Genomic DNA, 14,426 nt, shown 5'->3' on the forward strand with positions numbered 1-14,426 from the left:
ACCCGGATACATAAACACTAGAAGTGCGCAACAAGCAGAAACTAACATGGAACATACAATGCCCACTGATGTTATGAGCAAATCACAATGACTATGCAGATGACACACAGCTCTACATCACCATATAATCTTTTTGGTCATCTGACAAATATTAAAACTCATCTCTATGCACACAACACCATCATCTATTCAATTGCATCTTCCATCAGCTAAGCACTGATTGAACTCCAGACTGCCTTTGAATAACTCTAAATTTCACTTCTCCCCAGCACATCCCCCGGGTTCTAACATCCTTACACTGGTTCCCTGTGTCTTAGACAATACACTTTAAAAACTCATGTTAGTCTATAAATCACTGAATGGCTAAACACCAAAATGCATCACACTCGGGTCTTCTGGTTCAAATCTACTCTGCATACCCACAACCAGAACCAAGCATGAAGAAGCACCTTTTAGTTCTTATGCTCCACTTATCTGGAACAAACTCTCAGAAGACTGTAAGAGTGCTGAAACCCTGAGTTCCTTTCCGTCAAGGTTAAAAAGATATTTGTTTAGAGTTCCCTTTGAATTGTAATGTTTTAGTTTGTAGTCCAGCTTGTCTTATATCTTGACCTGCTGCTACTATTCCACTGCAATGTGCTTTCCTCTGTATTATTTTCCTTCCTTATGTTTTGTTCAGGTACAGCACTTTGAATTGGGTCAGATGGTATCAGAGTAGATTACAGCAGTTGTCAGTGCTTCCAGGAGTCAACAAATACAGTAATAAGCTTTTACTGACCAAAAAGTATGGTCGTCTGCCCCTTTGCAATGTCACAAGGTTTCACAAGTTTTCTTTTAAAGTGCAATCCTGGATTTGAGATCAGCTTTTTATCAAGTATGTTATAATCACACTTGGCATTCTCATAATTTTGTTTGCTTTTCTCTCTGAAACTCTATAAGGGTCCACAATTTTTAACTGGGAGATATGTACATTTTGAGCCTGTATGTAATTTATAAATCTGCCGGAATAAGAGAACATCTACACAAATTAAAACCTTCATCCATCCATTGTCCTCTGCTTATCTGACATCAGGTTGCAGGGGCAACAGGTTCAGGAGGGAAACCCAAGAATCCCTCTCCCTGGCAACACCCTCCATCTTATTCTGGGGATCCCTAGGTGATCCCAGAGACTGACCCTCAACCCACAGGGGACAGTCAGCTTTTCTGGTCGAGAACCACGGCGTCAGAATTGAAGGAGCTAACGCTTGTCCTGGCCAATTCATTCAGAGTCAACTGGCAAATGCAAACGTGTGCTGCCAATTCTAGTTTTTAAACATCTTAGAAGTTGTATGTTGTATGACCGCTCAATCCTTGAAAAATAAAAGTTCTACAGCTTTGATAAAAGTATGACATTCAAACCGCTGTTAAGTGGACGTAATATTCCACCAGGACCAGAACTACACAGCACATGATTACAAATAAATTTGACCTGACATGACAGTGTGATGTTGATTGAGCTGATTGTAGATGCTTCTAAAACCTGGTGCATAAAGGGTTTGACGAAATTCGGCTCACGGATGATAAACATCGGAATGTTTTGGGTGCTTGATTCCTGTCTAAAGATAGTGACTCACATGGAAAACACAAGACATGGCAAGCCTAAGCTGTAAACCTGTAAAGTGCGTGGTTCCTGAAATTGGTGGCCAAAAGAATTAGAGCAGAAGGATCCAGATAGAGGGCCTGGCCGGAGGCCGATCAGTCCGTGTGATTAAGGCTGAAAGGCAGCAGCAATGATGGAGGGTCAGAGACAAAAGGTCCACTCACCAGTGCTCTTTTGCTTTACGCCTCATACTCACGCGCAGTGCCCTTCGATTGCTTATTGAATTACATCTAATCACTCAATTAAAGTCACATGGAGGAGGAACGCACATTGTCTGAACCGGCCCACTGGACGCGAGATAACGGGCGCTGTGTTGTCGCTCGTGGGAAGTTTCAAAACAAGATGTCTGAAATGGTAGCGCAGTGACAGGCGCCCAAGTCTTAAGCGTCAGCTCGGGAAAGCACCATCATGAAACTGGATCAAATACCATCATTTTTCTCCATCCTATTCATACAAAAGCACGCTGATGAATGTGGCACTTGGGGAATTTTCGGCATTTCACCAGTGCTCGCTTCCCTTCACTGGCTGCCCATGCATTTTAGAATTGATTTTAAAGTTTTATTGTTGACCTATAAGGCCTTAAATGGGCTGTCACCTGCATATTTGTCTGATCTCCTGCTCCCTTATGTGCCCTCTAGGTCTGTTAGAGCTAATGTCCATTTGTGTTTAGATGTCCCAAGGTGCAGGCTGGTCCACAGAGCTGACCGGGTTTTTTTCTGTTATAGCTCATAAACTATGGAACCAGCTGTTCCTTCATAATAGACAGGCCTCAGTTCTTGATGCTTTTTAATCTCTTCTTAAAACATATTTATACTTACTGGCTTTTAACACAGTGTTAGAGTTTTTCTCAATGTTTTTCTTTATTTGTACAGTGTTTGTATTGAATCATCATTGATTATTTTTTCTTTTTGTGTGTAGCACTTTGGCCAACGACGGTTGCTCTTAAATGTGCTATTTAAATAAATTTGATTTGATTTTAACAAAACAAGAGTTTGCAGAAAAGATAGATTTATTTTACATTTGCATCAAATGTGGCAAAATATCATGTGCAATGTCAGCCTTTAAAACACTGGTAGATTTGCATTTTATACATTGTAAGAAAGAATTTGGATCCATTTGGATCAAAATCGTCATATTTCTGTGGCAACGGGAAGTTTAGAAGGATGAGAGTTTGGCTCGTAAAGCATCAACCCGTTGACATAGCCATACTGAGCACAGCGGGTTAAAAATAAAGACCCAGTAAAGCGAAATAATCATGTCTTCCTAACCCATTTAAATTGAGAGATACTGCTTCTTTGTTTGGCTTTCAAGTTTTGTCCTTCAAAAGTGATTGACATAATGTTTTTGTTTTTAATCTAGTTTTTAATCTAGAAAACAGTTTCAGACCTGCAATTTTGTTTTCCACAAAATGAGGTACTTTTGACTTACTTTGACAAGATTACATAGAATGTATGGTTAAGCTAAATGTATAGTCCAGACTTTTTGAAGTGAGGTTTGCTGAATAGAAGTTATTTTCAGTAGGTGCGTGGCGCTGTATAGCATTGTATCCCAGCCACTGACAGTTTTTCTCAGTGTGTGTACATAATATTTGTTAATACCATACCTTGTGTGAATTTAATGTCACATGGGGCTCCAAGGAGAGCAGAGAATCCTAAGCAGTCGCAAAGTTTGCAGATACCTGAAGCATAAGCCTGACCTAGATTACTTAACAAGTGACATAAAAGTGAAAGATTTCTACCCATCTATTAATTTCTGCTTTAAGCTTGTATAGTTGCTGGTGCTTAACTGCAGCAGTCAGAGAATGAGCGAGTATTCCCTGGACAACTATATATGCATGTTGAATCTCCCACCAAAGGGCAACTTAAAGTCACCAGGGAACAAGATTGTGGGGGGAAGTGGAGCTCTCAAAGAGAACTCATATACACAGGAAGAAGATGCAAACCTCCAACAGGAAGGTCAAATTTGGGATTTGAACATTTCTTGACCCAAATGCTGGGTTTTTGTTGTTGGCGCACTAGTTGGGCCAATTCAAGCCAATATTGGTCAAAAGCTGTGAACTAATTTGTTGGATGAGGGTGAAAGATTAAAGGGAGCCTCATTATTCTTCACAGGGGGGCATTTTGAATGACCTTAGCCGAATTGACAAAACTTCATCCATAGGAAATGATAAATAGATTAAATCATGGTGTATAGTAATGTTAGTGTCCATGGGTCCTTTTTTTTTCTTCCAAGATTTGTTTGCCTATTTTTTATTTTTTTTTTAGTTTGATACTACTTGGTTAAATTTTTTAAATCTATTGGTACAGCTGCCGTGTGTAGCTAAGATATTATGCAGGGTCACTTCTAGGGTTTTCTCAATCTACACAAGATTCATGCGGAGATCTGCCCTCTCTGCAGTTGCTGTAGGGTGTTGAGAGGCAGCTCTAAGTGAGGAGGAAATGGGGTCTGGCATGTTGACTCAAGAGTAAATCCCTCTGGGCTTCTCAAAAAGGCCGCTATTACATTTTAATAACCCTGTGATCCCAAATACATTCTGAGGCTGGGAAGGATGAATGATGAGTAGGCAGCATGCAAACTGTCAGTATCAACTCCTCCAGAAGCTGTGATCAACATCCGAGGTAGATGAGACGAATCCGGAAACTGGAAATGGAAATAAAAAATGAATTTTGTTTCCCTTTTCATGTATTTAAAATCAGTAAAAGTTTAACAGTTACTTTGTGGAACAACTGGATTGCAGCAATCCTCTAAACTTGCACAAGTTTTGTGTTGTTGTTTTTTTTTTTGATCCAAACATTTTAAATGTCCAAGGCCGTTTGCATTACTGATCGCAGTTTTGCAACAAAGTTCCTGTTTTTTTTTTTTTTCCTTTCTCCCACAACATTTTAGACAAAGGGTCCATTGTGTTTTCTGCAAAACCAAGAAAAGCAGAACACAAGTGAATTGTTTCAAGGAGATTTGCATAATCATTAGCGACTGAGGCTCTATTTTAAGCAGAATCTTTTCCAGACATGGCTGTTAGTGCAACCAAGGAGAAGAGAAAAGACCAAGTGTGGACCAAATGGACTGTCAAAGAAAAGAGCCGGGCTTTCATGTTAGAGCACTTTGGTTGTATTACAGATTGGTACCAGGTGAGGAAAGCTATTTAAAAGAAAGGATGGAGATATTCTGAACTGAGGACTCTGTGACTCTCTCTGTTCAGAAAAGGGACCTTCATGCATTAAAGAGACTAAATATTCAGTTTAGCCAATCCACCTACCAAAATTACACAATTATGAAAAATTTGTTGTAAGATACAGAACAAAAAATGGTACACACAGCTTACATGGTCACAGAATCTAATATGCCATGGGCATATTTTGCCAATCAATGATTTAATAAATAATTGCCAGCAGATGCTTTCTTAGAGGAATTTTGGTTCAACCAGGGAACCCAATTTATCATATGTTGCAAACACAGGTAGAAAGGTGCCTTGAGAGAGTGTTGTGTTGTGAATTGGCGCAATATAAATAAGTTGAATTGAACTGAAATATTTTATCTACAGGTACTAGATGAAAATAAGAAAGGGTAAAAGAAGGGTGTGAATTGGTGATGAGTCAAATTGGCTCAAAGCCATCATCTCATCTGAAGAAAGTGAATACCTCTGTTTTTCGTTTTCAACCTTCCAAAATGACTAATTCAGTTCATTTTAGGGACTTCCTGATCATGTTTTTTTTTGACTCCGATAGTTTTGTTTTATTTCAGAATTTCAGTCTGTTACATTGTAGTGGTCCCCCACGGCATTGTATTTAGCATAGTGTATTATCACTGTAGTGGCAGCATAAATATGACATGACACCATCATGCAACTTTGTGCTTTGGTTGTTGAGAATTTTACGCAGGAATTTTTAGGCATGGTCACTTCACGCCAAGGATACGTGATACCTGTGGCAATAATGTTGAACTAACCAAGCTTTGTGTGCTGCATCCCCGTGCTAGCAGAAGAATTATGTATTATTGCATTTCTATTTGTAGAAATACTTTTTGTAAAAGATTTTTAACGTCGTGATCACTTCATGCTGGAAAATGTTTTGCAGATTTTCTGCAATCCAGTCACATTTAAAAAGGTGCTGGAAAATGTTTTTTATTCAATATGAAGAAAGTATTTGTGTGAGATATAAAAAAAAATTACAGATACAATGGTAATCAGCCTTTTTTAAGTTTGTGGTATGAGTAGGAAGTTGTAGCTATGTGCCCCATAAAAATTGCATTGTTTGATTGGGCAGGATTATTTGATGACATTTCAGATGCTACATTCATACTTTTCCTATTTTCGCAACACATTCAACTGATGTCATAAACTCACATCTTGCTGCCGTTGACAATGTTTCCATGGAGCAATTTGTTAAAGTGTTATGCTAGAACATTTCCTCGCCATCTTAGTTTGGCTTTTCACACATTTGATTACAGTACCAGAACTGCGAGGTTCTGATTATACCTTATCTGTGTAGGGGTTGTGCAGACAACCCCTACACAGATAAGGTAATCTTCTTGCTTCTCACACCTTACACTTTGCTTTGAACGTCATCAGTTTGAATCACCAGCATTTCAGCGGCTCTCAGTGTGGCTGTCTTTACATCAGCCTGGAAGCAATGTGCTCAACAGATCATACAATCAAGACTGATGGTAAGTGAACGTCAATGTAAAATATTTTAAACCAAATGAGTACAACCATTATTGAGCATTTTTTTATGGATAATCCTTACATATATAAATGCAGTCTCACAAACACCTACAGGTGCTTGGATCCTATAATTAGCTTTGGCTGTCACTAAATAAATCTTGAATCAAATAAAGCTGGATCACTCAGTGAAGGTATCAAGGCATTGGTTGTTTGTACCTGTGATACTTTTTTGGTTGGTTTTGCTGTTCGTTTTATATCTCTCTCTGCAGATGCAGAAGCAGACTCCGAGGATGTTATTTTGTACTCTCTTTTTCCTCGGCTCTATTTTTGTCAGCTTTTCTCCCTTTTAACATTTTGCCTCATCTTTTTCCCTTCCTTTCTTTCTCTTACTTTTCCGTTTCTGTGTCCGTTGAACTTAAAATAATCTCAAAATAATATCTAATGAAGTTTTTCATATATATATATATATATATATATATATATATATATATATATATATATATATCAAGTGGAGCACTGTGGCAAAAGCAGCAATGCTCCACTTGTGAAAGTAAATCTGTTGGACTCTCTTTGGCATTAAGACAGCAATTCTTAATGCTACACAGCCAATGGGACATGCTTAAACTAAATAAATAAACTGAATAAGTAGAGAGAGCCCAGATTTGTAAGATCAACAAATAGGTACGGTTTATGATGCAGTATAGCAAGATGGGCACTCAAGAAAATAGGATAAGATTGTCATGTTAAACTACAGGGTCAGTGTGCAGCTGAAATACAATGGAAGATAGTGCGGCAACAACAGGTGTCATGACTACATTTAGTCAAGGACTCCGATACTGATCATAATGCTTTGACCTAGATCTGATACTTAGGTTCAGGTCTTAACATCCCTAAATTATATTATATAGCAGGAATGCCAAGGTCATCTTAAGGCAAGCTACGACACAAATTGATCTTATTCATGTCCAATGATATAAAATCAGTTAAGGCCAAAATTAGATCAGATAGATCCATTTCAATTGAGTGCAATCAAATGAAGTAGTCACATTAAGATCTGGAAAATAAATAAATACAGTTCAATGCAAGTAGCTGACAAGTGATAATTAAAGCATGACAAAATGACTAATCATTGTACTCCAAATAAATTGGCTTGAATACATTTAGCAAAACTATCAAATCTTGATTGGCTGCACAATTCAAACCTGTAAATATAAGTCCTTGCACACAAATACATCTTCAATTTCTGGCAATTCTGTTTCCTCAGGTAAACCACTAACTCATGATTCATGCCCAGTCAATTTTTCCATTAAAAACCCGTAGCAATCCGTGCCAGCTGTGCTTCGCCATTCTACCAGTGTGTCTCACTGGGCTGGCTTTATTTTATTTTTACTTTTTTTAACTGATTGGAAGCAGGCATTGCGTGGGAAGTCAAATTAGAAATGGAAATTGCAAGGGGCCACTCACCTGCACATCTGTATTGATGTTTTTAGAGCAGTAGCCCCCTTTTTCCACCACCTTAATCTGAATTTTCCATTGCTGATTGCTTGAAGATATGAAAACACCAAGAAGGTCTGCTTCCTTGTAAGGATCTGGCCTTTGTTTAGTTATTTCTCACTTTTGCCTAATGAGAAGGGCGTACATGTTGGATTTAGATTCATACCAGAAGGTCTATTTTTTATTTTATTTTTTACTCTCATCTGAAAACTGTATATCCAAACTTATAGGGCCCAAATGATCTATGCTGCTGGAGGAGACCTAACGTCACTAGAGTAAAGTGGTTGTAACACAAATATCGTGTCTTTCTGCTATGTTTAATCAGAAAGTAGAAGCCGTTGACTTATTGAGAAGAGATCACAGATATCAGTCACTAAATGTTAATAACAGTGCGATTACTGAGGTAAAATGCAATAACTCTGAAGATTTCGCAGTCATGAAAATCATTTGTCTGCTTTGTCCGACAGATTTCCTCTTTGTTATGATCAGCTCTCTTCTTGCGTCCCAGACAAAAGTTTACCTTTGACCTCTAACACCGTACCCACTAAATCATGGTCGAAAAGGTTTTTGGTGTGTCACATTCCTTCATATCCTTGACCATCCATCCATGTAAACACAAGTCTGTGGTTTTGGAGTTATAAGGAAAATAATTCCCGTGATTGTAGTTTCTAATCTATAGTATGTGGTCTCATTGTGAAGCTACATTTATTATTCCACAGTATTGCTCTCATTACAGAGCTGCTTGCGCGCTGTGTGGCTGGCTCAGCAGAAGCCAGAGACACCGTTGTACATATGGGGATCATTTTGGAGGGTGGGGGGGACGGTTATAACCAAAGAAATCATAAAATCACACAATAGATTGCCTGGAAACATTTACTGTCACAACATCTTAGATCTAGGAAAAAAATGTCAAGAACTTACGTCACGTAATCTTCATTTTGAATCCGGAGAGTATCTCAATCAGCCGATAGAAATATGCCTCCTTCATCGTAGAGGTTTACAAAAGGCAAAAGGAAAACTCAATTAAAAAAAGCAAAGATTCGGCACAATAGCCTTAATAGTAGCCTATGCCATACATGAAGGGATGTCATCACATTAGTTACAGGATAACATATGGATAAAGACATTGATATGCTGTAATAAAATCAGCCAAAAGGTGTATGGTTCTATAGCCAATCCACCTGCTTATGCTAAATTAAAGTATTTGTGCTAAGCGAAACCTAGCCAGCTCCTGAAAAAGTGATTTTGTGTTTTTTTTTAACTGACAATAAATGGAGTGTATGTATTTGGTACGTTTGTTTTTTAGGGCTTAAAACCGAACAGACTGACATTTGTTGTTATATTTCCTTTTTTACATTTCCTCTCTACTAAAAGTTCGGCATAAACAAAATAAATATTTCTGAATTTCATGAAATCTTGATTTGTTTTTTGTCTGTTTTTTTATTACTGATTGCTATAGGCCTCTAACTTTGCACAGAAAGGTCTGGAAACATCATAAAAGTGAATTATCATCTCTCCTCTCAAATTTCTACTCCTTTTGCTCTTTTGAGGGCAATGAAATAAAGAAAACGTTTTCACATACAGTACATATTTTTTTAAAGAAACTGTCTCTGATAAAAAAAAATACAGACAATGTAAATTAGATGCGGGCGGGACAATACTGGACTTTCTAGGTACTGCATCCACTTAATACAGTGAAGCCATCTGTTCAGCTGGAGTCAAAGGATGCCGACTTGTTCACCAATCAAGATGTGAACATCCTGCCCATACCAAACCCCGACACCCCCTCGCCCACAAACTCTACTCCCACAGCCTGCCCTCCATCCAGACTTCAGGCGCTGCGGGATATCAGAGAATCGGAGCAGGAATGTGACTCCTGACAGACACATCTCTCGGGGCCTCAGACTGAATGTGTTCCCAATTAGCTCCATCTGATAAAGTGTGGGTGCGAGTGAAATCCAAGGCGGTCATGATCAATAGCGTTTGCCTCATCTTTTTTCAGATGGGCTTGACATTGACAGGCCGCCCGGTGATAAATCGCCGCGGTGTTGCGGATAATTGTCTGGCCACATCTTCCTTTGTAGGTGTCACTGGAGTCCGTCACGTCTGAAACGCTTTGAATTTAGCTCTTTCTGTTCGTTTCCAATTAATCTTGTAAAATGGCACCTGAAAACCACTTTGCTCACAATCTGCCTGTCACTTAGTTCACACACACACACACACAAAAAAAAAAACATTCACAGTAAGTTCCTCGTGCATCATCTTGGGCAAGAACTGCCACCTACTGCTCCCTCTGTATACTACAGAGAGAGCACACAGATGTGAGGTGGTTGTTTCTCACTGGCTAGCTGTTTGATAAAAACAAGCTGCAGGCCACTGTGGTCGCGTCCTCACAAAGTCTCCTTGGTTTCCATGCTCACACAGCTGGATGTTTTTAGGTTTACCCAAACGGGGTGGCTGTATGGACATCGGAGATGAAACAGGCCTCCTTAGGCGCACAAACACAGCACTACACTCCCAGCGCTGTGCACCGCTTGTGGGGATGACACAAGAGGCGCAGGGCTTTATTGAGTCCTGCTCAGGGTGGTGTGCAAATCAGCACAGTGATCTGGCAAAGCTTAGCCTGCAAGGCAGCAGAGAGGAGACTGGGGCCGGCGAAAGACAAGCCGCTAGACGATGCTGAGGGTCTGTCTGGGCTGGTATGCTGTGTGGGACTTTTGTCAGGCCAGAACTTCCCTCCTCTCAGATTCAGTCTTGATAAACTCAGTGAACTCCCAGTAAAACAGAGCAGAAAACAGCACTGCATCTTTATTTAAGCCTAAGTTTCAGTTCAGGTTCTGATAATTTCATCACATACACATAATGTGAATGTAATGAAATTACCTGCTGATGCGTCCATTAAGGTGCTTCTAGTATGTGATGTACATTTGGACCCAGAATTGGGTTGGGATGGATGGATGGGATGGATGGATTGGATGGATGGATGGATGGATGGATGGATGGATGGATGGATGGATGGATGGATGGATGGATGGATGGATGGAGAAGCACATGTGCTCCATTGAAAGTTGGAGGGTTTCTTTGTCCAAAATACCTATTTGTAGCAATACGTAGTCACAGGGGTGAGTGTGTAATTACAGTGTATTTAGAATTAGTATCCAAACTAAGATGCATGATTCTGATGTGTGGGAGAAAACCTCAGAGCTGCCGAAATCCCAAACAGGGACAGTTCAAAGAGTGGAATCAGGCTTTCTTTACCAACAGCAAAATAAATGACTCAGTATTTTGCAAAGGAAACTCTGTCAACTAACTATATAATTTAAATCGGAGAAACTTTACAACAATTTTCTTTCAATTAAAAACTGAACCAAAGTTATTTAGCAACAACAAAAAAAGGTCACCCCCCGCACCACAACAAGAGGACCAGCTACTCTTCAAAAGGGGAAAGTCTGGTGAAGACGCTATTCAAGTGTGGCAGATGTGTCTTGGTCTTCATAAGTACGGAAATGGCTACAAGAAATATTGCTACATATCTGCAGTCAAAACAATGATTAAAATTTTTTAGATAATTGGAGCAAGTGTATTTTGCTTGTGAAGAGGGTAGTAAGGGGGGGTCTTTCAGACGACCAAGTATTTTTCCTTTATACTTAAGAATATAAATATAAAAGATTAATTTATTTAAGGTTTCTTATGGGGGACCAATAAGTGTACAGTAGAGAGCGCTTGAAAGGGTCAAAGGTTAGGAGGTTTTTTTTTATTGTTAATCACCATGATCTATGTAAATTTCTGCAGTCAGAGGGAAAGAATTAAGTGAAGTGCAGAAATGCATTGGTTGATGTAGCGTTAGTATAAATGATAATGTCAACCTAATTACATCAGCTTGATGGGAGCGGCAGATATGTAGGTTCAATGAAACGGCATTTACTGATTTTAACATGTCACACTTAAGACTTGAAATACTTGCAGTTCAAATAGTCTTACAATACATACTTAATTTCTCTAAAGGGTAAGCAAGGAGAAGACAAGTGACAAATTTCTGTTGTCTCCTTTCAGCCGAAAACTCAGGATTTCTCAAATGGTGAGACCTTTCTGTTTTTGCCGTCATAATTTCAACACATATTACAAAATTCTGCAGTCATATTTTAGCCAAAAAGCTGCCAAATTCGATTTGCTTCTCTTGTTGGCTGTAACTAAACATGCCGTTCAATATTGAGCTCTTTTTTTTATCAGACCACCACATTTTTAGTCTCTTCTAATCCAGCATTCCTTAAACGTTGCTTAACACCAAACTGACAGTTGTTCAGACCTCCAAATGAGCAATGACGCATCATCCCCATGTAAGCCTGCGCAGTATATTCTCATCTCTAATGTGGCAAAAGTCGTTTGTTTCCCCACAACTATCTTTTCTTTTTCACAAAACAACAACATCATCTCCGCCTGGGTGGGTTTCGTCTGCTGCTGCTTTGCTCCCGTCTTTGTGAGTGAATCAACTCATGATCTGAACCAGCTAATGATCCTTGGGCTTCTGTGCTTCTCCTTCTTTCTGTTTTTCTTCTTTATCACAAGGCTGTTGTTTTTTGTGACTGCCTTTTGTGAACAAGGCATTTATCAGGCAATGTGCAATTTGGAGGTGTGTGTGCTCTCAACCCAACATATAATTCACTGGTTTGCGCAGGTAAGTGGAGGAAGGAGGCTGCTGGGCCAGTCCTGAAGAAAATAACTGAAACACTGTGTGAACTATGGGAAAAGACAATCAGACAAACAGAAAGGTTCTATTTCTTTATCTTTAGGATTCCTTAGTAGTTGATTTGATTTGGTGTGAGAAACTTTGCTGCACTTTTTATTATGAAGAGATACTGAAATCATCCTGCCAGCAGTTTCCCTGCTTCTTTTCAATCGTTTAGCGACCTCTTGTGGCTAAAACAGACTCCGTGTTTTTTTATTAAACTAATACTGCATTTCCAGTTTTGAAGTCTATCTCTGCCCTTTCAGTGTGAGAGGCGAACAGATAGATCATGTGATTTTACTTCTAAATTAGAGAGTGAAAAATGTCTCTTAAATGCTTACATTGTTGAATCAACCTCATCCAGAGATGAAATCTATGCGGAGATAGCTGGTAAAGATTTAATAAGCAGTCAGTTTTCATAGATCTTGTCATGTTATCTGCAGGTTTATTTCCTGTTCCTGTTCTTTTCTCATTTCTTCCGTGATGACTGATCTTTTATCATTAGTGCTCCGGTCCTTTTCAACCCAAATAGACTTTATGATTGAGAATAAATTCTGAGCATTTCCTTAAGGCTTATTTTTTAATTATGTAGAGCTCGATAAACAAATAAATTAATATTTCTGTGTCTGACTTGGCTCATTTAATCATTCTACATAATTCTGTACAAGAAATACACTTGTAAAAAACCCTGTTAGATTTTATGTTAACAACGTATGATTTCTTTTATGAACTAACCACCTTAGGTTAATATCATAAATTTTCTTTAAAGAAAAAACTTTTTGTTTTCATTTTTTTTTTTTTTTTTTTTTGACGCTATGATAACTTTCTGATTTCTTATTTGTTTAAACTGAACAAACAATCCATAAAGGCCAGGATATCATTTATGAATAAATCGGGTACGTTTATTTTTTGCCAGTAATTTTGTGTTCAGTGAATGTAGACTGAGACTACTTGTTATAGCAACACCTCCCTTCATCTTAGGCTTTCTTGTTGCAAGATCACAATTTTTGTGGTGTTTATTAGTTGTTTTTACATGTTGCACAAAATGTCACTTCTACAGGTCCTGTTAAATGTTGCTCTGACTCTGAAAATCCTGCTTTTATAAAGTGATACTCGTCTACACCTCTGAGACGAATTTTTTTTTCTTCCAATATAAAAGTAAAATTATGGTGCTGTGCTTTTGATCCTAAATGAGGATTTACTTGTATTTGTTTCTTTAGGTGAATTTTTTAATGCAAACATTTCAGTTACTTTAACTTTTGTCACAAATAAATTCTCACAAAACATACACACACATACACACACACACACACACACACACACACACACATTATATATAATGGTTAATATTTGTGTTATGCCTTATTAGATATAACTTTGACCTTAATAAAAATCCAAACTGTTCCAGCTTAAATTGCACTTTTATGACATCTCTGTTTTCCTTAGGTATTTTTTCTGAGAGATGAAGATCTGGTTCTACATTCTGTTATTAAGATTAATCACACAAAGGGTTGTGTTTTAGGGGCCTCAATATATTTCGTTTCTTAAAAACCCACAGACATAATTTTTGCATTAACATTTTTTTACTTCATACTTGAAATAGTCATTTATTAAATATATTGATCAGGGAATGTCCAAACGTTTCAAGGAAAGTCCAGGATATTACTGAAATTACAAAAGGTTCTTAAAAGTTTTCACTAACGAGCAGTAAAATAAGTGTTGCATGGGTACCCTCATCCACAAGAGGGCGCCACCAGCTCAAGCTAGGCACAGAAAAATCATTTTAGTTTGGACTTTTCCAGTTAGAAAATAGGAATTTCACAATGTCATTTTAAATAACTCTTTGAGTAATTAGTGCAGTATATTTATAATAAAATGTGTCCACATGCAAAAAAATGTAGATATTT

This window comes from Fundulus heteroclitus, chromosome 2, assembly GCF_011125445.2.
Source record: "Fundulus heteroclitus isolate FHET01 chromosome 2, MU-UCD_Fhet_4.1, whole genome shotgun sequence".
NCBI classification, from domain to species: Eukaryota; Metazoa; Chordata; class Actinopteri; order Cyprinodontiformes; family Fundulidae; genus Fundulus; species Fundulus heteroclitus.